This window comes from Coptis chinensis, chromosome 5 (genome assembly GCF_015680905.1).
Source record: "Coptis chinensis isolate HL-2020 chromosome 5, ASM1568090v1, whole genome shotgun sequence".
Taxonomy (NCBI): Eukaryota; Viridiplantae; Streptophyta; class Magnoliopsida; order Ranunculales; family Ranunculaceae; genus Coptis; species Coptis chinensis.
In genome coordinates, this window is record NC_141460.1 from 50,042,021 (window position 1) to 50,054,395 (window position 12,375).

The following is a 12,375-nucleotide window of genomic DNA, read 5'->3' on the forward strand; positions in this document are numbered from 1 at the left end:
ATGAACAATAAATGTTCATACCAAAAACAGACATGAACATTGATTGTTCATACCTATTAGAGCTATGAACACTCATTATTCATACCTTTAAACAGGTATAAACAATAAATGTTTATAGCCCCAATTATTATGATCATCAGTTATGAAAAAGGATATAAATAATATGAAAATTAGTTATAAATAAACAGAATATAAATAATAATAAGAGAATACATTAAGAACACCAATATTTAACTTTCATAAACAAAATATCATTGTGCACAAAAAAATATTTGTGCACAAAAAATACCACAAAATATCTAGAGTCGCTCCCTGTTTATAAACAAAATATAATTGTGCACAAAACACACCATAAAATATATTGTTTTTTGCCTTCCTCACATTAATTCAGTAAAACATTTCCTTTCTAAAATCTCACATTCATTCAACAAACATTCCCTTCCTATAATTTTCTTGAAAATCATGATTTTCTTTACTCCAACTTCTCGGCAAGTCTGAAAGCATTCTGCATGCAATGTGAGGGCGCAGCTTTTGTATTTCCTCTTCATTTATAAATTGATAGAAATCCATATGACCTTGTTCATACAAAATTTTCATCATTTTACAGACATGGAGCCCACAATCAACGCTGCAATTTAGAGAATACACAATCAGTGCTAAAATATAAGGAATCATTGTATTCATACGTATTGGAGTATAAACAAATATTGTTCATAGTTCTTATGGGTATAACTATGATTGTTCATAGCTATCTGATGCATGAAAAGTCATTGTTCATACCTATTGTATACCTAAATTTAGAGAGTACACAGTCAATTTAGAGAATACATAGTCAAATCACAATCATATCTAAATATGACGAATCATTGTATTCATACCTATCTGAGGCATGAACAACCAATGTTCGATTCATAGCTATCTGAGGTATGAACACTCATTGTTCATACCCAATATGTATGAACAATCATAGTTCACACATGTAACACATAAATAAATAATTACCTATTGTTTTGCTGCGGATATTTTGGTGAAAGTATTCTTCCTTTATTACTGACAAGCTGGATTTTCAAATCCCCCTTTCTGATAAGATTGTTTATTGACTCAACTAGTATCTTCTTTTGCAAAATTACAATAAGTTATTTTTTTATATTTCAACATATAAAATTTTATATAATTTAAGTGTTTATTGTCGAACTCACAAATTCTTTTGCAACTTCCAACCCCTTTTTTGTCTGGCTTAGGGAGTTGAAGTAATACCATCTTGCTTGTTGTCCGTCTACCAACTCCAAGACAAGAAGAGTCCAATGATTGTTCGAATGAATTGGAATGACAATGAATTTCATATTGAAGTCGATGCTCTTCAATATGGTTTCCAATCCTACTTCTTCCAACAATCTTTGTGCAATAATTGTGTGAAATAATAAGAATGTGACAATAATAATAGATGACACAATATTTTTTTTTTAATAAAAAATTAACCTTAGAGTTTGCAGATACTAGACAAGTCTTTGCTTTTCCAGTCTTCCTCTGTTGAAGTTCTATCGCCCACCAATCAATGACCTGTTGAATGGATAAGTTTTTTTTTTTTTTTAAATTGGCATCACATAAATAGCTTATGACTATGAACAATGAATGTTCATACCCATTGCTGGAGTATGAACAAATAATGTTCATAGTCCAATTGTGGTATGAACAATGAGTGTTCATAGCTACCAGATTTTTGGCAAGTTGCTCGAGTATGAACAATGATTGTTCATACCCATTGTTGGAGTATGAACAATGATTGTTCATAGCTAAAAACTATGTTCATAGTCCAATTGTGGGTATGAATAATCAGTGTTCATAACTAAAGACTATGAACAATGAGTGTTCATAGTCCAATTGTGGTATGAATAAAATTTACATGGTGATCAATTTCTCTATCAAAGAGAATATCTTCAACTAGAACACCTTGAATTTGTAATGTTCCATTTGACCAAGCAATAGCTCTTCAAAAACCATAAGAAATAACCATTAGTCAAACAACATATTTACTCAAAATATTATTTTTTGGCATCTTAAACTTACCCACTGTCCGCAATTTTAAAGAACGTGTCAATGACTTCTTGATGGTTTTCTTCCAAACCCACATAGTATTGACACGTCTTCAGGTCAAACAGAGAATGAACGGTATTGTTATCAACAAGAGTTTGCTTGCCAGTGTCACCTTTCTTATTCTTTTTTCGCCCATCTCCAGTGAAATCCTCGCCAATCACTTTACTTTTCCTTTCTTTATTTGGCTTCACTCGCTTTACAAGTGAGCAAGGTTTCTTGGCTCCCTCGACATCCTTCCCCTCATCTTTATCTGAAGGTGACAAGGTTAGGCGTAGATCAAATGATGGACCATCAAAGGGTTCTGCGACATTCTTACTCTGCTGAACTTCATCCGCAACTTCAATTGTGACTTCGTCGAATGCCCTGCACTGCGCCGCCATTTGATCCGTGACTTCATCAGGATGCACCTGCTGCAATTCTTTAGATGGGGGGACTTCATCAATTACTTCAGTTGTGACTTTGTCAGAGTGCCCCTGCTACACTTCATCCACTACATTCATGACTTCATCAGGATGCACCTGCTGCAATTCTATAGGTGGGTGGACTTCATCCATTACTTCAGTTGTGACTTCATCAGAATGCACCTGCTGCACTTCAGCCTGGTGGACTGCATCCGTGACTTTATCAGGATGCCCCTATTGTACTTCTTTAGGTGGGTGGACTTCATCCATTACTTCATTAGGTTGCAATTCAACCTCATCAGACATATCCCTCTCTTGCTGCTCCTTTAACTTTTCAATTTCATCTCTGGAAGACATAATTTGCTTTTCAAGCTCAATGACCCTCTCCTTCAGTTCTTTGTTCTCCATTTTCAATGCATCAATATTTTCTATAGTAGCCTGGACTGTTACTTCATTGTTTGTGACTAAATCACTATACATGTCATGAAGTAAAGTCTTTTCAGCCTCCGTTGCTGCTTCAGCATCAACAATAATCTGACTTGCAGCTATTTCTGTTATTGGTGTCTTTCGAACGCATCAAGCAAGGTCTTCAAATTCCACCTTGCACACCTTGGGAATTTGGTTTCATGGTTCTCTACCTTCTTGATGACTACAGAGTGCTCACAAAACCAAAACTGCAACGCATGTGACGAAAGCCATATTAGTTTACACACCAATAAACCAAAACATTAAACCAATCAATGTTCATACACTAATAATATATATGAACATTGGTTGTTTATACCCAACAATAACTAGAACATTGGTTGTTCATACCCACTAATAGCTATGAACATTGGTTGTTTATATCCACCAATAGGTATCTATGTATGAACAATCATTGTTCATACCCACCAACAGCTATGAACATTGATTGTTCATACCCACTATTAGCTATCCGCCAATAGGTATCCATGTATGAGCATTCATTGTTTATATCCACCAATAGCTATGAACATTGAGTGTTCATACCCACCATTATCTATGAACATTGGTTGTTCATGCCCACCAATAGGTATCCATGTATGAACATTCATTGTTCATACCCACCAATAGCTATGAATATTAATTGTTCATACCTACTATTAGCTATCCACCAATAGCTATCCATGTATGAACATTCTTGTTCATATCCACCAATAGCTATGAACATTGAGTGTTCATACCCACCTTTAGCTATGAACATTGGTTGTTCATACCCACCAATAGGTATCCATGTATCAAGATTGAATGTTCATACCCACAAATTATTATAAAAATATACAAACAACCATAAATTAAGGATATTGAGTTAAAGAAATATACCAAAAATATTATAGTGCATCCATTGATCGTCTGTTTTTTTGCTTCTTTGTATTCAATGGCAGCATCAATTAACTCCTTGTGTATGGGAGTTGGCCAAGACAGACTTCTAAGTGTATCTAAGCTGTCAACAGCCTTGATCAATGGCCATAATGCTCTGTAATTGGCATTGCGATGAAGAAACATGTAACCAGCATGAAAAGCGACATCAGCCTTGCAAAATCTTCAGTTGCAGATTGCTCATTAGTGGTTGCCAAAGTCCTCATTATGCCATCTTCAACATGAGACTTGGAATACCTGGTGTTGCCATCACCAAAGTACTTTTTAGTGAAGCTGGTTTTCTTTTCATCAACTCCAATAGTCCTATTTAACTGAACCAAAGTATCTGTGATAGGCAGCCCAAACATGAGACTAACCTCCTCTACAGTTAGCTTTACCATTTTTTTTACCAATCTCAAATGCCTCCTCAGGTACTGATTTGAAATTGTCCAAGAGATAGAATATTTCTTTGTTTGGCTTGAATTTGTTTCCTTCAACAATCCCACTGTTGTATAACTCATAAAACATAAACCAGAACGGTGTCTTCTTTATTTCATCAACATACTTTTTTGGAATTCCCACTTCTTTGAGTTTTTGTACCAAACTTATCATGTGTGAGAAGGTACATCGTAGCTGCACAGGTGTTACTATGCTACCTTTAACATTCTCTTTCTCATCTTCCTTCTCTTCCACCACCTTCCCTTTTCCTAGTATTCTTAACCACAACCTTCCCTTTACTAGTATTTTTTACCACAACCTTCCCTTTACTAGTTTTCTTTGTCTTTAGTTTTTTCGATTGGCTGGCAGCGCTGCTCGATTCTAGTTTCCTTTTTTTGGATGCAGATCTCAAACACAACTTTTTGTTTTGTGTGTCAGATCTTAACTTTCTACTCACACTTCTACTCACAGGGGACTTATCGACTTTCTTCTTCTTCTCCATATTGCTTTTCTTCCTTCCTCGGATTAAGGATTACAAATAATTGAAGGCCAGACATGCAAATTATAAACATAGTTTTGTTATTGTAAAGGTATGAAATCAATGTTCATACCCAGGGACTATGAACAATTAATGTTCATCCCAATGGACTATGAACAATTAATGTTCATACCCAATGTACTATGAACAATTATTGTTTATACAGAGTTATGAGTAATCACTAATGTAAATGTACCTTTAATGGAACCTCCAAATCATCTTCTCCTCCATCTTGTTGTTGCTGTACTTCTTTCTTTCCAGCATTCAAATCCTACCATGCAAAACAAAGTTATGAAAAATCAATATTCATACATATTTACTATCATGCTATACTACATGAATATGAGTATTCATAGTCTAATATGAGTATGAACAATAAATGTTCATGCCTATTTCCTATTCTACGCGGTTCTAACATATTCAAATCCTAACATGCAAAAAACACACGTATGAACACACATTGTTCATACCAATTTCTAGTAAAAAATAAAATCAATAATTTAAAAAAAAAAAAACCTCTAAATCTTCTTCTTCTTTTGCATCTTCTTCCCCTTGTTGTTCTTTTTCTTTTCCTTCTTGTTCTTCTTCTTTTTTTTTCTTCATCTTTTTCAGCATTTCCATCATCATCATCGGTATCTGTTTTCCTGTCATCTTCACTTCCAACAACTCCTTCTTTTGGTTTATCCTCCTCCTCATCTCCTCCACCTTGCTCTCCAACAGTATCATTTACAATACTTTGTACGACATTTGATATTTCTTGTTTGTGTTCTTCACAGTAAATGTCGTTCTCATACCTAGGGTTCTTACAATTTTCAGTATTGCATAACATTTCATCCATTTGATATATTTTGATTCTGATTTTAGAGACAATTTTGGTTTAAAAAGGAATCTAGGGTTTTACTATTTTTGTGTTAGTTTTCTTTTTGCTTTCAGTGTTTTTTGGAAATGTGTGCAAAATGAGAAGTTAGTTTTGTATTTGAAGTGGACACGAAACCGTTTATTTAGGACATGACACGTAATACCCTAAACTAAATTTGGTGGGTATGAACATCCATTGTTCATACACGAAATAGGTATGAACACTTATTGTTCATACCCAAACAATCACTGTGTTTCTCACTGTTTCACATCTGTATTAATATGAGTATGAATAATGGTATGAAAAATCAAAGTTCATTGTTCATAAATAGGTATGAACATTGATTGTTCATACCTACCAATTGTTATATCCATGAATGAATTGATATATGAACATTGATTGTTCATACCATAAATAGGTATGAACATTGATTGTTCATACCTATTCATGTATGAACATTGATTGTTCATACCCACCAATTGTTATATCCATGAATGAAAATTGTTATATCCATGAATGAATTGATATATCAATATTGATTGTTTATACCCTAAATAGGTATGAACATTGATTGTTCATACCCACCAATTGTTATATCCATGAATGAAAATTGTTATATCCATGAATGAATTGATATATCAACATTGATTGTTCATACCATGTATGAACATTGATTGTTCATACCTATTCATTTATGAACATTGATTGTTCATACCCACCAATAGGTATGAACATTGGTTGTTCATACCCTAAATAGGTATCATGCAATCAAAATTAAATAAATGAATGAAATCATAAGAGACTTTAAAAATGAATTCCAAACCTGTATTAATAACTATCATTCAATCAAAAAATATTTAATACAAAAACATCAAACAGCCTCACTAGTGCTTCCCACATCAAAAAATTGCCAAGACCTTAATACCATATCACCACTACCACTAGGCAACTCAACCCTTGCACTAGAGAAGTCATCCCTTGCTCTAGATTCCACATCAGCAGTGTCAGAAGTTTTCCCACGGCAAGTCTTTCGGTCGTGCCGGTCGGTTTTGTGGCATTTTCTGCATTTGTGGGCAGTATAACGCATAGCACCCGTGCTCTCAATCCTTTTAACTCGTGGTCTACCCGAAGCCCTCTTCACATCTGGTGGAAGAATTTATACTTCATCAGAAACATTCGAACAGATCTCATTGCAACTAATTGCAGTGATGCCATGAGAGTACGTGTTGCTGAACGAAGTGGCGAGAAATGCAACCTCAATGTATGAATACACTGAATCCCTTTTGCAATAAATACTCGCAATTGCATGCCGGCAAGGAAACCTGTCTATGCCCCAATTATTACAAGTGCAATATCTACTAAGCAAGTCAACCCGATACTCATGCTTCTCCGTAACAACGTGAAACACGTGCTCATCTAACCTTGCCACAGTCACAGAACGAGCCTCCTCAATCCTCTCAGCCAATTTCACTTCCATTTTAGGACAAAAAATAGTTTTCCAATTCTTGCACTCCATCCTCCGGTCCGATGCCATTTTCATCATCTTCATGCGAATTTCTTCTAATATGGCTGTGATGGGCAGATGACGCTTTTTGTCTATCCAACTATTGAAACACTCTCCTAAAGAAGAGCACATCTCACCATACCGGGCGCCACAAAAGTATGTATTAGCCCAATTATCATAAGGTGCCCTAGATAGAAAATTAGATACTGCATCTCCACCTATATTTAACAATTCAGCCATGTGCTCCTGAAACTCCTCATGTGTGGAAGCATAAGCACATTTCTTGAATAAGCCAACCAAATATTTCGAAACACCACATGTCTTTGACAAAGCTGTTCGAAGGTTGTTCTCCATGTGCCACAAGCAGAAACTGTGATATGAATCAGGAAATACAAGAGGAATGTTCACAAGCAAACCATGATGTCTATCACTCAAAAAGGTATACCTTCTCTCATACCCAAAAGCCTTCTTAAACATATTGAGAAACCAAAACCAATTTGATTCATTTTCAATATCAACAACACCAACAGCAAGAGGGAATAATCCTACAAAACCATAAAAAATAACCAAATATGAGATAATTGAAAAGTTATGAACAATACATGTCCATATCCAAAACAGATATGAACAATGAGTGTTCATACCCAAAATAGATATAAACAATGAGTGTTCATACCCATAACAGATATGAACCCACAACAGACATGAACAATGAGTGTTCATACCCAAAATAGATATGAACAATGAGTGTTCATACCCAAAATAGATATGAACAGTCATTGTTCATACCTCTAAGCAGATATGAACAATAATACATGTTCAAAAATAAAACATGAAAGTAAAAATAAAGGAACATCTTGATCTCCATTTTTGGCAGTAGCAGCCAACAAACACCCTTTATACTTTGATCTCAAGAAGGTTCCATCTAAATACACCATTGCTCGACAGTATTTAAAACCATTGATACTCGATTCAAAAGCAACAAACACCCTCTCAAACTTCCCACTCTCTTCATTCACCTGAAGATCAACACAATTCCCAGGATCTCTTTGCTTTAACTCCTTCGTATATCACAAAAGTTCATTATAGGATAAAGCAACATCACCATACAACTCTGTCAATGCCAACTTCTTACCCGCATAACTCATATGTTTAGAAATCTTCAGCCCATACTCACGACTATAAAAAGAAGTAATATCTCCCAATGACAAAGATGGTTTATCTCTAGCAAAATCCAAAATATGAGTAATTACAAGATAAGAAGTGAGAGGAGGATGGTTGTAGTCTTTAAATGCAAAACCACAAGTGTGTGTGAGATTAATCTTCTTAATTTCAAAACTTCCATATGTATCGCAAGAGTGTATACACCATTCACAGTTTCCCTTCTTCTTATTCTCACAAACCGTGGTCACTTTAAACTCGTCATTCTTGATTAATTCATATTTGTAACCATTGACATTTGAATACTCTATCAATTTACAACGAAACTCAGGCGCACCTAAAGCAAATCGCTGCCCAACACTACCATCAAAGTTTCTTGCCCAAAAATTAGACTTGAAAGGTTTACGAACAATAACCACACCATCACTAACTGAAGAACTTGATGAACTTGAAGAACTTGCAGAAATAGAACCACTAGAGGTAATCAACGAAGTGACACAAACAACCACTCTGATCTCAACAATTGCAATCTTCTTTGCAAAACAATAATAAGCTAAAGAATGCAACTCCCCATCAGATTCAATCAGGTTATCTTTCTCGTCATGGTTGAAACACATATTATAGCATTTTAATCCCAACTCAGGCCATTTTTCATGTAACTCTTGTGCAACACCACCAATAGAAGAATCCAACCCAATACGAATGGAAAGACTACCGCCATTGTAACAAAAAACTCCAATCACACTATGATCCATATAAACTGCAAAATCATAATAAAATGTATCGTCAAATGAATTTACAACTATTATGAACATTGGTTGTTCATAGCTGTTTGGGTATGAACAATGATTGTTCATACAACAAATACGTATGAATAATAATTGTTCATACCAAAAAACAAAATCAAAACCTAAAGTTCAATTAAGAAAAAATTCATCGTCAAATATATTTAAAACTACTATGAACATTGGTTGTTCATAGTTCTTTGTGTATGAACACTGATTGTTCATACAACAAATACGTATGAACAATAATTGTTCATAGCAAAAAAGCAAAATCAAAACCTAAAGTTCAATTAAGAAAAAATTTATCGTCAAATGTATTTACAACTACTATAAACATTGGTTATGTTGTTCATAGCTGTTTGTGTATGAACAATGATTGTTCATACAACAAATTCGTATAAACAATAATTATTTATAACAAAAATCAAAATCAAAACTTAAAGTTCAATTAAGAAAAATACATAAAACAACATTTTCAAAACAAACATGATATTAAAACTATATCATTGGTATAAACAAATTATACCTCCAAAATCACAGATCTGATCTAAAAAACAAAACATGATATAAAAACATATTCGATTATAAATACAAAGTTTGAATAAGAACCTTTTTAGACGGCAAGAAGAAAAAGCTATAGATTGAAACCTTCAGTTGAGGAACCTACTCGATTTTCAATTGAGGGAGAAGAAGTAATCGATTGAAACCAGAACGCTTTGTTTATTTCTAATTTTGAAAACATTTTCGATTTATAGCTTAACACACAAAAGGATAAAAAAGATATTTAATAAAATTATAATGAACTGGGCCAATCTAATTTGTCCTTGAGAGTTATTAAAATAGAAAAATTGAGTCCGTGAGTTATTTTTACGTGGGAAATGGGTCTAACAGTGATTATCACAAAACACTGTTCTCTACAGTTGTATTGAATTCGGCCCAATTTCTTGATTATTCATTGAGAGGTTCTGTATAGGACAAGGATGCAATGAGTGCATGGATCGCGACCCCATCTATCGCTTCTGTTAAGAACTTAAGATTGTTTTGCGGACAAGATACAGACATATTTCTGAATGCAAAGACGTAATAGTCACATGGGATACAGGAACCAGTTACTAGCATGTGGCATGCTTGTAGGTCCAACCAATCCATTAGCCATTTAGTCATAGATATTTTTTTTAGATGAAAACTGCAGTTCACTTAGATGCAAAGAGGCAATACAGACTTTGGGAATTGCAAAGACCACAATTCAAAACTTCCCTGTTCCTCACTTACGCGGTATAATGCTTGAATATATTGGTTACTGGTTTTTAATATCATCACGTGAGTCGTTGATGGACTAAATATGTCTCATTCACTTCATAGTTTCTGTCTCGTACTAGATGTCCTGATGTCCAGTGTCAAAGTGAAGGTCACACATCAGTGTCATAGTTTGTGAACATTGCTCGGCTAGATCAGTTTCACACTTTCACCTCGACCACCCCCCGGAAAAAGGAGCGTTAGCATCCAATGTCCTGGGTCACGACCATCAAGATTTTGGCACTTACATTTGATATTTTTCTGCACACCCATATTTCCTCAAGCCATACAGAAGTGGGTGCTCCAAGTGGAAGAGTACAAATCCCATTTATACTTCCACAGTAAATGCAGTAAGGCAAAGATAGTGTGCGAACCACCCAGCTGGATAAACATTACACGGGCCACTCTTATCACAAGTACACCAATCATCAGACAAGGACTTCTGAATTCTGATAACTTTTGGGTCAATGTGGGATATGTAAATAAAGATCTGACAGGAATAATGAATTTGCAAATGGAGAAATCAACTACGCTATCTAAAATAGAGTGAATTAGATTTTCACCCCTAGCAACTTTGCAAATTAGATTTCCGTCCCCAGATCTTTTATTATTAGACTTCCACCTCTACTTTCAGAGCAAGATGCATTCCGTCTGTTTGCTGCATGTGCAAGTACATATCTACCCCTCACCAGGTAAAATGACCAATAAACCTTTTGACTCCCCCAAGACCAAAACCCATCCAATTGCCACGTGGCATCATCACACCCATTTAATCCAACGAACCTAAATTTTTTGCCTAAATGATGTCGACTACTCCTGCCCACCTAAAATACCCAAAATAACCTCACTCAAGTTTTCTCAATCGCCACGTGTCAACATCCTAACCAAATCCATCAACGGTGGAGAACAAAATATGCACAACACGTCTGATCAGAAAACATTTTTAGTGGCACATGTTACTCTTCTTAGCTAAGCTAAGCTAAAGAAAAAAAAATCGTTGAATCATCCTAAGTTATCTTCTTCATTGTGAACTCCAACATGATGTAAAACTCCATCTTGACAAACCCAACTTTATCTAGTTTACTAGACAAATCCATATAAACAAGAACTCAAGAACTCAAAGCAAGTACACTAAAGCAAGTAAGTAGGTGGTAGCTGGTTTACTTACACGTGATCTTACAAAAACTTCATGGTAAGTTGCTTAAATTTTGCACTTTTAATCAGTTTTAACATGTTTTTAGGTGGTTTATGTTGTAAGCGGATAAAGAAAACAATAAAAGAGACAAGGACAGAATAAAAGGTAATAACCAAGGCGCAGATTAGGCTGTCCTTAAGGAAAGATTTCGCCCCTTCCAATGGTGTAGAAAGGCAATAGTGGCGTCTTCCTCACAGGATTCAATAGTTAACAACAGCTTGACTTTGCACTAGCACATTGCGGTTAAAACGTATCTCAAAACTACCTCTAGAACAACAATATAACTCTCAAAAGGGCGGCGGGGAAGAAAAAAGAAGAATAAGATGGGGTTCTCGTTTCTCCAGGGGAAGGGTGAAGGTCCGTATACACGCACGAAGTTACTCTCTCTCTCTCTCTACGATGCGTAATGGATACTACTATATGGACGCACACAACAATGTTTATATAGAGAAAGCAGTCGGTTACCAGATAGGAGAAGGACTCCTCATAGTCGGTTTCACAAACAGCTAAGAAAGCAGAAACTAACTTGAAGTAGGACTCCAACCGAAACTTCCTGCAAAAGCAAAACAAGTTTAGGCAATTGGTAAGCCACTACCCACTAGACAGTAAGAAGCCCAACTTCGACCGACCGGAAACTCATATGCGCTTAGATATGGGGATTTGTTGACTATTGGCGATGTGGCTTTGGGTGAGTCCTCCCTCCTAACACAAAAGCCTTTGTACC